The 18,526-nt window shown below is 34.2% G+C and overlaps 1 protein-coding gene across 5 annotated transcripts in view; it reads left to right on the top strand.

Moving 5' to 3' along the window:
• The window catches only part of LOC125075388, a 127,397-nt gene that overhangs the window by 62,646 nt on the left and 46,225 nt on the right, over window positions 1-18,526 (top strand). Inside the window, exon 1 of one of the 5 annotated variants that reach the window (XM_047687249.1) lies at window positions 3,581-3,608. The exons of the other annotated variants lie outside the window; for them this stretch is intronic. The gene's annotated coding sequence lies outside the window, so the exon portion shown is untranslated. Of the gene's footprint in view, window positions 1-3,580; window positions 3,609-18,526 lie in introns of those variants that run through there. 5 annotated transcript variants of the gene reach the window in all.

Here is an 18,526-nt window from a genome sequence, read left to right as displayed (position 1 = left end):
ACTGCTATAAACACTGCTCACATCCCTACAATGTTATTATATTCCTTCTAATTACAACAGTGAGAAAGTAACTCAGTGTCTGTTTGTTTGTTACTTTTTCACGGTTAATCCGCTAAACCGATTTAGATGAAATTTGCTATGGAAATAGTTTGAGACCCTGGACAGTCCATGCGGATATGCTTACGTTAATAAGCTATTTTTTAAATAAAATATAGTCATTTATTTATCTTTTTTGCGAGAATCAACGTAAAGACTTAAGAATTGTGAAAAGGTCACTTGAAAAACCACCCTCGATATGTCTACCAGAATAATTTTGTTACTGAGAAAAAGATTTCCATCAACACTTTTATGAACGTGTTTCTAGGACTGGTCCACTAACCTTAGATTTATATGTTAAATCTACAAATTTCGATCTAAGATCTTGTCATTTTAACAATAAAATGTTCTGATTCAGCGCGTATGAGTTGCTCAGTGGCTTTTCTCTTCGTCATTACTGGAATTAATAATTTTATCCTGTAAACTATTTCGGCAATTAAGTGTTGATTTCAGGCTACCTAATCAAGTGGCTTATGTGCGATGCACGCATAGATAAATAGATAGAGGGTCTCTATATTTTTAAGATTGTTGAATAAGATTAACCGAAGTAAAATCACTGAACACTTAAAGTAATGCTCGCGAAAGCGAATCACGCAGTGACCACTTGACAGTGTAAAATAAAACCCGGCCTGGCTAATATTTTCCAACTGCAGAGGGACAAAAGTCGAATGACACAAGCTTGCGTGTAACAAAGCTCATTTCATAGATGACAACAAAAGATAATATGATAAATATTTGTAAGTATTTGTACAACGTCCATAGCCTGTAAATGACGTTGGCATCGCGCGTGACATTTCTTTGATTCGCCGCTCGCTGCGCCCGCGCCTGTCTCGTAACTGCAGAACATTATACCCGTCATTATACGGGACGCTTTTTTGTATATTAAAACGCGTTATCTTGTCCGTCTATCCGCCCATAATTTATCTTTGAGTGTTCATGCTTTTTACTCGTTGGAATATAGAATACTTTTCCTTCTTTATTTGTTAATGTGTTTTTATTGTTGGTCTAGATTGCTGTTTCATTAAATATTTTGTAATATATATTTAATTTACGTACGGTAAATACGAAGATGATTGAGTTTTTTTTAATTATCAATGTAATTATCACCAAATATTTAACGTATAAAAATAACAATTAGATGAAGAGCGACCAATCGAATGCGTTATGGGCATTCATAAACATTATAATAAGCTATTTATTATAATGCTAATATAATCCCATAATCCAATTACAGCAAGTCCGTAACGTCTGAAAAGATTTAAGGCGCAGGCTCAACGACTCAACGACACAACGCATTAGTATAAACATCGCTTACTTCCTAATTCCGGTCTACTATTGAGAATTCATTAACATGATTACTTGCTCGGAAGTTGAACCTAGGTACTCGGGATCTGCAGACTTATAAGCTAGCTGCCAACGAGGCAGTCGGTGAAGTAGTATAACATTATATAGCCAAAGACATAAAGTATTCTACGAACATTACTAAATCTGTCGTAAATTTTTACAATCGGTATACTCCTGGGAACTTTGAGAAATTCATATCACAGAGTGCGAGGAAAATCCAGTCGTTTGGAATGCGTGATTCAGCGCGTTCTCAGGCGATGAAGATAGCGTTAACGCAGTTACGATAGCCAGCGAGAGACATGCGCGCGCACCAGATGCAAATAGCAGACGTCGAGGTATAATTGATCGTGTCCGAAGGCCGCGACCTTTGAATCGAACTGCTCAGGTGCCGGTGCATTGTTTTGGTCTAGTTTGGAATGTTGGAATGGCTACAGGATCAGCGTGCTTAGAATTTTTACCGAAGTTAAGTGTATTCATTGATAAACAATTGATATCTTAGTTTCTAAATTGTTTTATCTAACTTCTATTGGCTTTTAAAAATTACCATAACAGACTCTCTAATATACTCTCTATTACAATTTATTTTCTGATGTTGTATGTTGGCGCTAGCTCTCTTTGGAATTTCGGACAATTTTTCGAATTTAGAGGCCAAAATAACTAAAATTATACCTTAACATGCACATCACATAAATACTGCATTAAAGATTCTCAAATATCATCTTAAAAATATATTTATTGTTATAAACACTAATTGATCTAACTAGACCACTGCTCTATTCTAGCGTCATTAGTTTCGAAACACCGAGACCGGCGCAAGCGCAAGCGACACTCAGATCAATTTCTGCAAACTTCCAGTTACTACTGGGCGCGGCCTCTTTTGGCCCTTTCTGGTTTATTACAAAACTTGCTTCAAACTCGGCAAAGAATTCGAAAGGTTTTTATTAAAATACATAAATCTAAAGCTACTAAACTATATAGTGTAGAAAATAAATTGATACGCGTATTTGATAGAAATGCTGTTGTAACTTTAGGCGAAACGGTTTATGATACTTAATAATTTCATTCATTGCATCAATTATAATTATTTTAGTTACAATTATTTATTTCCTACAATCATAAGAACTATTAACATTTATTTATTTATGTAACGAATTCGAAACGTAGCTAACACGCGTACCACTTAACCGATGATTGCGGGTTCAAACCCAGGCACGCACCACTGAATTTTCATGTGCGTAATTTGTGTTTATAATTCATCTCGCATTCGGCGGTGAAGGAAATCATCTTGAGGAAACCTGCATGTGTCTTATTTCAACGAAATTCTGCCACATATGTATCCACCAACCCGTATTGGAGCAGCGTGGTGGATGATCCTAAACCTCCTCAAAAGGAGAGGAGCAGTGGGAAATTTACAGGCTGTTAATATTGTTGTTGATGTTGTCTAAATTTGAACTCGAAATAATCGGTTAAAATCCTCGGCTTCTAACTACTGGGCTATATCGGCTCTCTATTAATATAATAGGTGAACATTAGTTTCTTTGAAGTTTAAATAATAGATTAGAGTCAAAATTATGACTTAAATGAATGGCAAAATTATTTTTAATAGATACGATTTACAATTATTTGTCTTTGTAATTTATATCTACAAGGATATGTAGCCACGGGGATATTACTTAGTTAAGTATTAGACTGTGGGAAAATTTGCCAGTATCAAAACAAGTGCGCGTGAGTCTATTGTCCTTGCCGGCCTTCAAGAACCCTACTATGATTTAATATTTCAATTTTTGTTAACAATTAATTACTTTAATAATTTTTACTTGATTTAAATATTATGACAAATTTCATTAAATTATTGATGTACTAACATTGGGGTACCGCAAGGATTTATTTAAGGACCACTTTGTTTCTCATCTATGTGTTTCTTAAATCTCTTACGTGCAGCTATTTTATTATATTCTGTTATATAATATTATTTTATTCAAAGAAAAATTAATTTGTGAAGTAAAACGCAAATGTTTTTATGGTATACCAGTAACATTTCTCGTGATATCGATAAGATATATAATTGCATACAATTAGTAAAATTTGTAAAGGTCAAGGATATGTATTAATAATGACTATCGTTGTTTCAGGTGGGTGTGGATCAGATAAGCTTCACCATACAGCAAGTTAGTAAGAAGTAATTACTATAGACACAATCTCTAACAAACAAAATCTTTTCGAGGTCATAAAGTTGTATTGTTCCGCTTATGATTTCGCTAGCAGGCCTACTTTATTTACATTCGACCATTGTAGCCGTTTCCTTATCAAGAATAAGCAGATTATGAGATACAATCACTTGACGAATTCATGTGATTTTAAGAAGGGCAGTAGGTTACTTAGTACTTAAGTGTACTGTTATCCTATTACAAACACTTACATTGATTTATTTATTTACACAACGAACGCACACTTTAATATTGTTCACGCGTTTACTTCAATCTGTTCTACTTCTGGTCCAAAACAATAGTTTGTTAACTCGGTTATCGGTCGTTGAATATTTATCGCATAAGAATTATTAGTTAGGTAAGTATATGAGAACATAAATTATAAATAATTGATGTAATTGACCTCGTGGAATAGTGTTAGAATTTAGTCATTTAATCGCAGTTTCAATTTCAGTGCGAACAGAGAACTAACCCTCCTGTCACCAGAATCTGCAATAAAACAGATAAATCTTCTGAAGAACACAATCGTTTTATAGATAATAAAATCAAACATAGTAAATAAAATAATACACCAGAATATCAAAGTTCATATTACCAAATAACCTGAGGACTCGTAATTATTAAGTCACGATTTATTTAGCTTTAATATCTAGTATAAATTAAACATAAATATAATTTTTTTTTTATTATTATTATAATAATTTCACCTTGAACTTAGTTTAAATCTAAATTATCCATCATTGATTTTAATTATGTAATGAGAGCGGCACACGCCACGGGGGTCGTGACAGACGGACATTCTTTCCCAAACATGCTACTAATTTGGAGATATCACGCAAAGATTTCTAAATTACTGTGATCAGACCTGAGGCGTACCTCCGGCGTATGCGATGGTCAATCTGACATGATAATTTTTAAATTGACCAAGAATTATTCAATCACTATACAAACGTCGTGTTTGTCAATAAAATTCTTTAAAACATCTGAAATTGGAAGGCTAACCGAAATAAAAATAATCATTAATTGTTTTTCTTGACACAAATTACGCAGAAATTGCACAAAGACTGTAAGTATAAGTTGAGTGATGTTTAATAGATTTAACATTTGATTAATTCCGAAAATAACAACTGAAAATAGCGTGAAAGAAGATAATTTCATTTAGGTGACTGTAAACGTAATCAAAGATAAAGTGCAACTTAATCTGATTGGTTAATTATTGACCTACTGCGAGTTTCTATTGGTTACATTTTAGGATTTAAAACCGCCAAAAGTAGATTGACAAGTAGAAAGAGAAATTAGTTAGAAATAGTTATATGGCGATGATGATGTCTTTCTTGCTCCGGCCGTCATTGTCAAGTTAGACGCAAACACAAGTGAATTCTCCTAATCTGCTTGGATGACAGATCCGACACGACCGGTAAATAGTTCAAGCGAAAGATCAACTACTTTACTATTTCGATGCACTGGATTATCCTTTTTATACTCCATGCACTGGCGATTTCGTGAAAGAAAATACCAATAATATTTTATTGGTCTCATTGATTGTTCCCGCAAACTCAGATCTGAAGCAAATAAACCAAATCAATTAGTTATTTCGAGCTATATTTGAGATAAGTATTAGTTCAAACATCAAAGATATGTTACAAGAGCAATTATTAACAAAGAGACCATTACTCAAACAACACTGATTGCTCATTGTCTTGCTTTACATTAATATAAAGACAATGTCACACGGGACTACTTCAATTTGCACACATACAAAACCAAGAATATAAATTTATTTATTTAAGAATACTTATCGCCCGCGACTTGTCTCGCGTTTAAGGGGTTGGTCATCGGTCTGTAATAAGTAGTCCTTCCTTGGAGTTTAAACTTGCTTCATTCCAAGTTTCATCAAATTCAAAAACAAAAGAGCGACAGACAGGCAGTCAAGGTTACTGTCGCATTTGGAATATTAGTATCGGTGTTTATAATTTAAGAACATATTTAAGTAGGTTTTATATAATATATTGATATATATATATATATTTCCTTTTAATTAACATTTAAATATTTAATAAGATTAAAAAAACGCAGGCTCTAAATGTTGATTCTAACGAAAATAACCAACAGGGAAGTAATAACGTACTGGTTAATACGTTTCCTGTACATATTATAATAGACACAAAATGTTTCTGAGCCAATTCTTTACGAAAATAAACTAATATTATTTATCAAATGATGGCATGTACGAAAGGCTTTAAACAGTATTAATGGTTTGTAAAATAGGCTTTAAATTATTTTAATATTTAGTAAAATGAGTTTTAACTTGACGAATGGTTTTTAAAATAAGCCTTAAATTGATTAAGTGGTAAATAAAAAAGGTAGTTTTGAAAGATTTTATTGTTTTAATTTGGCGTTCATATTAACGGTAGTTGTTGCCATTTGTTTATCTGACCTCTTGTTACAATAATATTAAAAAAAATATAGTGAAGACCATCGGATGGTCCATTTGGTTGTCTGCCTACATATTTTAAAATAAATAAAACATTGTTAATAAATTTACGTTGAAAATAGACTACTTTTTGTAATATTAGTTCGGGTTTGTTAGTATATGAAAATCAGTCGGGTATGTAGTTTCAAGGTTGAGGTCTAGTACCCCGACGTTTGCCCAGTAGCACGGTAAAGGTCAGTAGTTCCAACAGCATTTGCTCAACCAGAGAAAAGTGGGAAAGCAGTCGTTGTTACACCGTTGACCGATGCACTAATCTCTACATAGTATACAACCTAGTCGCTTGGTGCCGTCTGCACGCTTCGATCTTTCAAACTACGAAACGGATTCGAATGCGGTTTTCATCAATGAGTGATTCAAGGGGAACCTTTATACGTATAATACATGTATAGAGGAGAAAGGCCGAGAAGTACATCTTTCGGGACCGGAAAAATGAGAATTTATTTATTTATGTTGTTCTTCAATCTAAGAGGTATATATAGTGAAACCGGGATTATTGATATAAACTCGAAATAATATCGTGGCTCCATAATGACTATAATTAGTTTATTTTTGTATCAGACTATATATACCAGTAACCAAAATCTTGCCTGCGCGATTCAGTAACGTGAATATTTAAACAGTGCTATCTGTTAGTACTGGGTAACACACACACAAATCAAATAGACACACACTATTATACATTGGTATAATAACTAGCTGGTACAGATTTGTTTCTATCAATATAATCAGTATTTTAAAACAGGATACATCCTTGACACTCCTTTTGTCATAGTCAAGCAAAAACCATGTGCATTCGTCTTTTAATTAGACTTCTAGTAAAGAAAATAGGATGTGAAATGCATCTTTGCACTTTCGTTCGAGTCTTATATGGCGTTAGGTATGTTATTCAATAAAACGGGAAATAGAATCTTCGTAGAATCGTATTAAATGGGAAATTTATAAAGATCTTCCGATGACAGTTCGCCTGAAGATGGTGGTAAAGGTAAAAAGCATTAGAAAACAGAGGAAGCCCGATGACGCACCGCGACTTCGATTATGGAAATTTATTCATTCGATTAACCTTTAAAAAAACATTTTATCATCAAGTCCAAAGCCAGGCAAAACAGGTTCATTTATTCTGAATCGCCATAGTTCAAGAACTAATGTTCAAAAAACTGATTCCTGAAGCTTTAACTACCAAACAAAGGCACGTAGATTGTATTAAAATAGAAAAAAAAATCATTAAGGTTCGCTAACATTAAAATTTACATATTTTTTACAACATGTTAACGTAAATATGCGTTTAATAATAAAATCAACCGGTCAGTTTGTATGTCACAGGGCCGGGCCCAGTGCTAATGGGACCGGTCTTCTTTCCCTTGGAGTTTACTAAACGGTTTAGCGTTAAGTCTATAATAACAGATTTATGTGTTGACTAGGGATGTACCTTTGAAAAACTAGTTTTATTTCAATGTACCTTTGACTTTTTGTGATTTAGTATGGTAGTATATTGGATTAAAATGATCCGAAAAGGTAAAATGGTATCGATAACATTTTGGAAATGTTCCTACTGAGCAAGGGCATTCTCTAACTCTATCCGATCAATTTACCTCAAGATATGTTCCTTCCGTGTTCATCGTACAATAAATTATAACTGGTACGCCTCGATCCCCCGTTAAGATCAACATGTTCAATCCTTTGGATTGTCTTCGCTTTTGAGTATAATAAAAAAAGCTTTAGAGTGACTTACCACGTATGGAATTTGTCATGTCTAATAAAAATGCAAATCCCTCTGTTCGTGTGCTTAAAGATGATCGGTTGAAAGATTGTGAGAAAGTTATATTAACAAGAGTCACTTTCACATATTTAATATTAGTATTGTTGAAAGTATTTGTATTTGTTATTCGGTGACGTCATATCGACTCATTACCATTAGTAAATAAGGCATAATACTCAATAAATTAGGTTTACAGTTGATAAAGCGTGGATTAATCCATACGTACTTAAGTACGTTTATCGTCATTTGAGTGTAAGAAATATTATCTGCTAAGTTTTTTGCCGGTTCATTTCTGTGTTCAGTAACTTTTACATTAGTTACTGGCGTTAGATTTAAATCTAACAAGTTGTCACTTGCAGCTTCGCTCGCGTTTTTAGGCTCGTCATGAAAAAACTAGCGTATATCCTTCCATGGAGTTCAATCTTCTTTAATAGCAAATTTCATCAAATACGTTTCAGCGGTTTGGAGGTGTAAGAGCAAAAGATAGACAGAGATGGAAAAAGTTATTCGCGTTAATGTTATGTTCACGGACAAAGTCGTGATCAGAAACATTAAATAAAATCGAAGAAAATCGAATCGATAAAAGTTTTTTCACATGAGGTACGTTTGGATAAGTTATTGGATTGGATAAGCTATTTGGATAAGCTATTTAAATAAATAGCAACGCATAATCGAGTGACGAGACTTGAAGGCAGAAACTGTCGGGCCAGATGTAAGAGATTTTAAACTTATCCAAACGTACCTCACCCAGTACAAATACGCCACAGTATTGACACTAATCGATGGTGTGTGATACGTGAACCAATATTTGATAATAAATAGAGAACTTGAAGAAGAGCAAACGAAAGAAAAGTAATCATTATGTTGTGTCAGTGTGTCACGGGGCTAATAAGTATTGTTACATTAAATGTTACTCTCTTAATTTACCTTATTTTAGTTGATAGAAGGGCTTTGTGCATAGTTGCTGGTAAACCTTTGTGTAAACCTGTCATGGTACCTTTCTATCACCATGCATCAATACGTTGAGTATTGGATGTGTTCCGGTTTAAAAGATGTGTAAGGCACATAATATCTTAATTATCAAGGTTGTATGCGCATCGATTTCTTATTTTACAAATTTCTAGGGGCGGTGGTGAGAACTCACCATAACGTGACATTTTCCAATCTGTGTTCCTATATTATATTTAAAAATAGACATTTGTCTTTAAAATTATATTAGGGATATAAAATCGACGTCTTAATTAGCTGCAGAGTCTCAAAACTATTTAGTAATTATTTATGTAAATGACAAAATATCAAAGGGAATTAGTGGGTATTCAAATGTGGTAAATCCTCAGATTTCCTAACGATGTTCTTCATGACCGCCGAACACGAGAATTACAAACTGAAATTAAGCTCACGAATATTCAAATGCACTAATCACTCGCCCATCTTGTAAAAATAACATAAATATGTAAGGCTGAGTTCTGGACTCCCAATAACCTTATCTTATATTTGTTTCGATAATACTTATCGGCCATCAAAGTAAACACGGAGAAGGATCCAATGATATTCCTCAAACCGCAGAGTGTGAGATTTCACAAGTTTCCGATGTTTGCTTCGGACCTTCAACTCGTATTTATTTTTGGAAATCCTTATTTTTTTATCAAAGAGACCTTTTGTTACATGACTTGAGGACACATTTATATAAAGTATTTAAACTGATCTCAATTTAGTTAAAAAAAATGTTCATAAGGTTTTAAGTGATTTTCGAGGTACGGAAAACTTCCTTAATCCGAGCCATCACTGAAAAACAGTTAATAAGCTGGTATTCAAACCTGGAACCTCTCGATTCTAGTTGTAAATTGTACTACTAATTCTACTACTAGACTAACTAGGTAATAAACACTTATAGAGATGACAAGTTAAACACTTTCCTATCAAGAAATGACAGACGTTCAAGTTTTTATAGACCGGAATAATAATGTATTTTTTAAATGTTCGTGTATTGTGAGACTCATATATAATGGTGTTAGTACACGCTCTGATTGTCGATGACCGGTATAATATGCTAATGTATGAATAGCTGGATCAATAGTTTGCGTTGTAACAGAAATGCAGACGACCGTTTGACGTAATGGGAGCTATCTCTGTGAAAATGGTCTTGCGCTTTACGTCCGCGTGGATTTGTATCTGAATAATATTTATGGAAACCAGTTGTTCACAATTATGAATTATGGGAATAACTCTTGAAATAACCAGAAGAGTGCAGCTCGTCAAATTTAGTGTTGCTACTCATTAATATACAATGAGAGTCAAGATGGCCCAGTGGTTAGAACGCGTGCATCTTAACCGATGATTTCAGGTTCAAACCCAGGCAAGCACCACTGAATTTTCATGTGCTTAATTTGCGTCCATAATTCATCTCGTGCTCGGCGGTGAAGGAAAACATCGTGAGGAAACCTGCATGTGTCTAATTTCAACGAAATTCTGCCACATATGTATTCCGCCAACCCGCATTGGAGCAGCGTGGTGGAAACCACGTGGAAACCATGGTGCTCCAAACCATCTCCTCAAGGGAGAGGAGACCTTTAGCCAAGCAGTGGGTTATTTACAGGCTGCTAATGTAATGAATCATTGACAAAATTTGTCATCTTAAATTATTATGATAATATTTTAAGATGATAAATTATATATATAATAAATTAGTTTTTTTTCGTAATTTAGATTAAATCTCCGTGTTCATTAACAAAGCTTAATTAATGTCTATTTGTTTTAAGGATGAATAAGTTAATTATATGTGAGGGATTGGAGTATCTCGGTGGAGAGATTTCTTGGTGCGATATGTTATATATCTACAATTATTTTTAGTAACCAATACCTCGGGATAAAACGTTGGATGAACTCTTGCAATGTCAAAGCTATGTAGCTAGACTCCCGTAAAATAAATTAAGGTTATCTCGCGAGCCTACGTAGGAAAAATATTCTAATGCGTTACGAGCAAAGGCCCATAGTCTCTTCGACAATCAGATAAATGTATGAAATAGTCTCGTCAGATGCTGAAAAACTATAGAAATATTAAAATTCTTGACAAACGACGGCTACATTGAATTGTAAATTACGACCACACCTACCGTCGATTTAACAGTCGATCAGTGTCAATACATAGTTGGTTCACATGTATGTCTGTAGCTTTACATCAAAATTTTTTTTTTATGGCATTGATTGGCGGACGAGCATATGGGCCACCTGATGGTAAGTGGTCACCACCGCCCATAGACAAAGGCGCTGTAAGAAATATTAACCATTCCTTACATCACCTATGCGCCACCAACCTTGGGAACTAAGATGTTATGTCCCTTGTGCCTGTGATTACACTGGCTCACTCACCCTTCTAACCAAACACAACAATACAGTGTACTGTTATTTGGCAGTAGAATATCTGATGAGTGGGTGGTACCTACCCAGACGAGCTTGCACAAAGCCCTACCACCAAGTAAATTATTATTTTTTACATTAAAAAAAATGTAGGTATTGTTCACTTGAAAACTTCAATCAAAAATTGTTTTTAATGTAAATAATATCCTATACTCTATAAATAACATAGGAAGCTATTTGAAACATTTAAAATTCCTAAGAAATATGTATACCTTCACAAATTGATACACAAATAACAGTACGGCGATATAAATTATACACATTCATAAACAATGTGAGTAATAATTAAAGGAAACTTCAAGGAAAGCATTCCATTGGGAACAGGTTGTCGATGCGGAGCACAGACGCTGCGGCGACTCTTAAACATTTCTCAGCTCATCGACTGTACAGAGTATTGAGTAAACAGAGACTGCAATTATAGTAGTATTATAAATAACTATCTGCGTGTTTGCGGATATTGAGATAGATATTGTTAAACTAATAATACTGGCATTTATACAATTATTAAACACCATCATTGTAATTCAATATTGATGAAAATTTATTAAAATCTTGTACTTATTTAGTTTTCTTACTTATTTTAAGCATACCATTTAAGAAATATTTGTCCAGATAAGATCAAATCTAGAATAAAATATAATGCACATTGCACACATAGACAATACTAGGACGGAGGACTGTTTATTTTAAACCAATGTTTGTTTAACTACATCATGGAAACTAGATTAACTGTTATGAAACTTAGAATAATCAAGTTATGGGATGCAACTAATATTATACATCTTAACTAACACTTTTATATTTAAAACTTACGCAAACAACTCGGTAGAGACTAAATATGTCAGTGCGTAAAGAATATAAATGTTTACATATTTGACATTTAATTTTTTTAGTGCCAAAATAAGGTCAATAACCCCCTTATATATTTATGAATACGCAAGTGTAATAAAGAAATGAATTTCATTTATATAATAAGTATGTCCGCCATGTTCACCTTTAATAACACATATTATTTATGGTGATACATTTTTTGATTAATACTATAAAAATTGTCATAAATAAAAAGCGCCTTGTTATATTAAACTGTAACATAAATCTTTCCTAATATAACTTTGTGTTAAAAATGCAACAGTGAGTTTATTTATTGGTTTCACCTTCTTGTTTTAACTACTCAGCCGATTATCGTGAATTTTTGCATACGGAATGGTACGGAGAGGAACGGAACACCTGCTGCAACCAGAGTAACACACACGTGGTCGAAGCTGCTAGCAGAAACTAGTGATTTATTAGATAGGCAATCAGACAACTTAGCCGTTTGGGTAGCTACCATCGTATATTGTACCGCCAAGGTGAGAAACAAAGGACGTAACATCTTAGTTCCGAAGGTTGGTGGTGCATTGGTGATGTATGGAATTATGAATATTTCTTACAGCGGCAATGTCTGTGGGCGACGTGTCTGTGGACAAATGTACCACTTACCATTAAGTGGTACATTTGTCCGTCCGCCTACTTATTTCATAAAAACAACTAAATTCCAAGATTTTACCAGCATATAGTCGCTGCTAGCTAGTAAAACCAAATAAAAAACTAGCTCAATATAAATTTGCCTGGAAGTGTACATTAACCATAGACATTGTCTAAGTATAGACAATTCTGATACTGTCAATGAGTCGCCAAATATGGTATCTGAGACGTAGGTAATGTCTATTTAACTATAATTACACAAACTAAACCTTTAAACCGGAACGGCACAAAGTACTGTTTGTCGGTAAGATACTTATTGAACTGTAATTGTCGTTGATCTTTTGAATTAAATAATGAGAAGCATTTGTGCGCTGTCTGCGTATAACTAGTCTGTTTAGGCGACTAACCGACTTTGAACTATTTATCCTGCTATTCAGCCGGAATCACATCTACGATCCGTCGATACGATGCCGGAAACCGGCGTGGAATGGTAATGAATGTGTATTTCATTCGTATGAAAATTATTCACACGGATAACATTATGTTTGTGTTATTTTGAATTAATATTATGGTTGAAATCGTTCATTGAATGAAACGCCTAATCTTAAACGAAGGTAGCTTTCCGAGTGCTTCATTTTGAGTAGATATTGCAATGAATACGATAAGGTGACCTAAACGTACTTCAATATATTCTGATGTATAATCTGTAGTATATTGACCTGAACTATTCGTTTGCTAAAAAGGGCATATTTAATTATTGTGACGTAAGAGGCTATGTTCATATCTCTTGATATATTTCAACATCGAGTTGCGCTGGCTCACTTTTTAGGCGGACAATAACAATCGCCAGGGAGTCTATCATCTTTGCAGACGAATTCAACGTTTTTTTTTTTTTTTATCTAGTATTTTTAAGGGGCCTTTATAGGCAGCCTATATATCGGCCCCATCGTTACACGCTAAATTAAATCAAAATTAGTTCATCAAGTATGACTAAATCAGTTTGAGAGAATCACTAACTAATTCACAGATTTTAATTGCTGAAATACTCGTAGGGTTACTAAGGATAGAATTAAAAGCACCAATATTTAACAAATTTAAATTTAGTTCATATTTTAGTGTTTCTCTTAAACTGTGGTTACGGACACATGCCAATAACAAGTGATTTAAACATAATTTGTTCTATAACTAACTTTGGTGTCTTATATAATTCCTATACGAGACTGGTACGATCGTTCACAACTCGTATACTTAATTTTAAACTCTCAATACCACCGTGATATTGTAGTCTCAATAACACAAGAGATGTACTATTGGTCTTCTTAATTCATCTACAGAACAATTAAATACATTTATTTTTTTCGGCATCCTGATTGAGTATAAGCTATTTAGTTAGTTTTAGCCCTTGGTACTACGTATAACCAAGTTTCCGTTACGGTACCGTTTTGCTCTTATTAGAGCAAGTCTTTAAACCAATCTCTATCGTGGTGCTTCTGACCATACGTTATATAAACAATATAAAATAATTAACAGTTGTGGGAAGAGTGTTGCTCCTAATTCAGTGTATGTTGAAGTTACAGTTACACGATGATCATCAGTTAGATGGTATTGTTACAATCTTGTAGGCATTTAGAGCACGCATGATGGCAGCCATGGGACTTTCCCACCCTTTTTATGTTAGATTGAAATCGAAACTATATGCAAATGATAGTTAAAATCTAGGCCACACGAGGTCAGTATGGTTGTAGCTGCCGGTAAAACAAACCAATAGAAATTATCCCAATTTCCTTTTAATACACTATTTCATAAGTATAGCTGAGCGTCATTTAATTAATCGATTTATTAATGGCTTTAAATGAATCGTTCTATTAAAATTTGAGCTGTTACGTTTTTTAAATAGGCAAGTGTCTAAGCAACGGTGTTATTGACCTTTTAACAGTGTCACCTATTCGTGCGTATAAATAAGGTTAAAGGTGCAAGTTACGGCAAAAAATACAAATTAGATTATCGTTGTTAAGGTTATTTTATAAAACGCCGATGATTTAACGTGACGGGCGCCTTCGTGTGTGAATATATCTATAAACGATTAGTTCTTAATGTATTTAAATTAATAAACTCCAGCCACTCAAAATATATATGTACATATTTATTTTTGCCACTTCATAAATGACAATGCTCGGCGTTTTCGCACCAATCGTCCAAGAACAAATCAACGCTTATTACCTTCTCGTATAGCACTTAGCGCTTTAAGCTGATTGATTCTTGACTTATACTTTACAGATTTATCGCTGAAGCGATGACTTTAAATATTATTGTGTTGTATATCAAGAAAATAGGATATGCTGTGCGTTGTCACGAATTAAGTTATATCTCTTTTCATTTTTATTTTTTTATTACGCGTCCGTTTAATCTTAGTATTTGAAATTATAGACATAAAAGGTTTCACTTCAAAAAGACCTCCATTTTTGTATATACTTATGTCGATTCTTATGTGAGCTTGAAGTCTTATTATTAAACAGATCATGACATATTTAGAACAAAATAATTCTCAGAATGTATATAATAAAAAGGTTATCATTCGACACGTTCTAATATTCCTATTCACCCCAAACCAAGAAGCCATGACGTTTGCAAAAACATTGACCAATATGCCAATATGATCGCAAGATGGCGCGCGGAAGCTCCGAGAGAATAATTTTCCGCGTCCGTGCGCCGGCGCATAACTGTTAACATCTTAATGACGCCCGCCGGCGATGCAGGAGCGAATTCATTTATTTGTAACGAACTGACTGTTGTTCCGCTAATGCCTCGGAAATTGTGCTACGCTCAATAATACAGCATCGGGTCAAGTAATAACTTCGCATTGGAAGTTGCGCTGCGCTGCGCAGCGTGTCATTTGATCGATGCATATTAATGTTATTGGTTGCTTATTTAATCAAATTGGTTTATAAGTATGTAGGAAGTGAGTATGAAGTTTATACAGCTAACCGACTGCGTCGAGAAAATTTATAACCATGTTTAAGTCTTACTGCGTACAGCTAGATCGCATCGACTTATATTGATATAAATTTTGCTGTCATACAACTTGAGATATCGGAACTATATGAAGTGGAACGATAAATGATCCTTGAGTACAACGAGCTGCTAATCCTGGGATTAATTTGCGTTAACATTGCATTTGGTAATGAAGAGACTGTTCCTTCTATGATAATTGTATAGTATTCGTACATTTCATGATAATTGTATGGTATTCGTTACCCTGTTCGTTTACTTAAGTTATAACCGATATTTTTATATGCTTATGATATAGGTAGGCGGACGAGCGAATGAGCCACCTGAAAAGTAGTCACCACCGTCCATAGTAAATAGCGTTATAAGAAATATAAACCATTCCTTACATCGCCAATGCGCCAACCTGGGGCTTGACCAACCTTGGGAGCTATTATGTTATTTCCCTTGTGCCCGTAGTTACATTGGCTCGATCACCTTTCAAACTGGGACACAACAATACTAAATTATGCCGTTTGGTGGTATAATATCTGATGAGTGGGTGGTACCTACCCAAACGGGTTGCACCTAAGCCCTACAACTAAGATTTTTTTTATGGCATTGGTTGGCGGACAAACTCATGGGCCACCTGATGGTAAGTGGTCACCACCGCCCATAGACAAAGGCGCTGTAAGAAATATTAACCATTCCTTACAGCACCTATGCGCCACCAACCTTGGGAACCAAGATGTTATGTCTCTTGTGCCTGTGATTAATCTTCTAACCGGAACACAACAATACAGAGTACTGTTATTTGGCGGTAGAATATCTGATGAGTGGGTGGTACCTACCTAGACGGGCTTGCACATAACCCAAAACCAAGTTAAAGTTCAAGCCTTTCCAAAATATAATTATTGTATTTCTGTAAGATAACGGTATATCTTCGCTGTATTTTTTTATAATTATTATTATTCAATATTTACTAAAGACAAAATCTTTAGTAAATTTTCCTATGTCTAACGATTGTGTCATAAATCCTTAAAAATAGTAGTTCGTGACTAAAAGTGAAAGCGCTCATCTGCCTTCCTCCTTGACCCAGGGTCAGGATGTTTCATTCACGATAACGATCAGTTATAGCAATAAAAGGTTGTCATTCAAATTGATATGAGTACTACAATGAAATTCGTGGAAAGTGAAATTTTACGCTTTTTAATTATGCGCAGCCTACTGACATTCAACGGAATCCGAACGATGATATAAAGTCGCACTAAACGTGACAATTATAAAATTAGTAAATTATAGCAAAATATAAATACAAATATTTAGATGATGGTAGTTGTAAAGTCGCGAGTGGTAAGGTATTGAGCAAACCCGTCTCGGTAAGCACCACCTCTAGCAATTATGAGGTGAGTGAGCCAGTGTAGCCAAAGGCTTGGAGGAGAATTGCTTATAGCTCTAAATGTCTATGAGCATCGGAGACCACTTACTAACAGGTGGTCCATTTGTCCACAAACTTATTTAAAAAATAATAATACCAACTTTACCGGTGGTAGAGCAAACAAAAGTTTTCTACGATCAAACAGCGACACTAGTAAAATGTGGGGTGTTTAATAGCTGCTTGAAAATATCTCGTTACTGAGCTAAGGGCTCCCCAAGTACTTGAGGTGTGAGAGGAGTTTAATTACAGGTGTAAGCAGTTATTAGTCAAGTACCATATTCGCAAAACGAAGCTCACTTGAAATAACTTCCACGGTTTATAACAAAAACCTGCTAATCATACTGATCTGTTAAATTTCACAGTAAAAGTCTTCTTCGTGACAAAAAACACTCATCAAACCTGTTCTCCTTTTTAAAGTGAAACACTATAAATATTTAAATTAATCTCATCTTGACTCGCGTGAAAAATGCCAAGCTATTTTTAGTTAGCATTTAGTTTTCGCAGACGGCAATACATCAGCGACCCACAGGAGTCGCATAAACAGAAATTAAGATCACCAGAATGACTCGTTTCATTCTCACTGAGCTTGGCATGCGACTTCATCTATTCTAAAGAAAATATTTCTAGTGAATGTATTCTACATTTTGATCCTTATTCCTGTCTGTCTGGTTGTTGTTTTAAGGCCAGACTACGATACCGAATTTAATATAATTTGAACTCCAAGAAAGGCTACATTTATAACAAATGACACCCAAACCCTAAAACGCGAGCAAAGCCGCGGGTGACAAGTTGTATTTTATGCATTTATTTCTTCGCAAACTCTTCGCTTCTTCTTGTATTATAAATTAATCTTAAATGTTATATATAATTACGACTACTATACTATTCAATAAGTATTTATGGTTCTATAGTACAATTTGTTCCGTTGGCGACGCTCACACAAAGAAATATTGATTATAATTCAAGATATTGCCTATCATCGTGAAAAAAAATAATAAAATAGGCAAAGTACTTATATTTTGTAGTAAATGCACTTAACATAAATAATAATAAGAAAACTATTTTTTAATAATTAACAATCAAAACAATATTAAGTTTCATTATGTATTAAACTTTTTTTTTTATATAAACTAATTTAAATATGTAGATCTAAATGGGACAAGAACCGGTGACTTTGAGTACAGTCAGGCGAACGGTCGTCAAAACATATTGACCTATTTTAGTAAAATCATATTATATTAATTTGAGGAACATCCTTAGTAATCTTAATCTTACTAATATTATAAATAATAAAGTTTGGATGGACGTTTGTTATTCAATCGCGC

Source organism: Vanessa atalanta, chromosome 1 (assembly GCF_905147765.1).
Source record: "Vanessa atalanta chromosome 1, ilVanAtal1.2, whole genome shotgun sequence".
In the NCBI taxonomy this organism is placed as follows: domain Eukaryota; kingdom Metazoa; phylum Arthropoda; class Insecta; order Lepidoptera; family Nymphalidae; genus Vanessa; species Vanessa atalanta.
The sequence above is the reverse complement of the archived record's forward strand: the minus strand, read 5'-3'. Positions and strand labels throughout refer to the sequence as shown.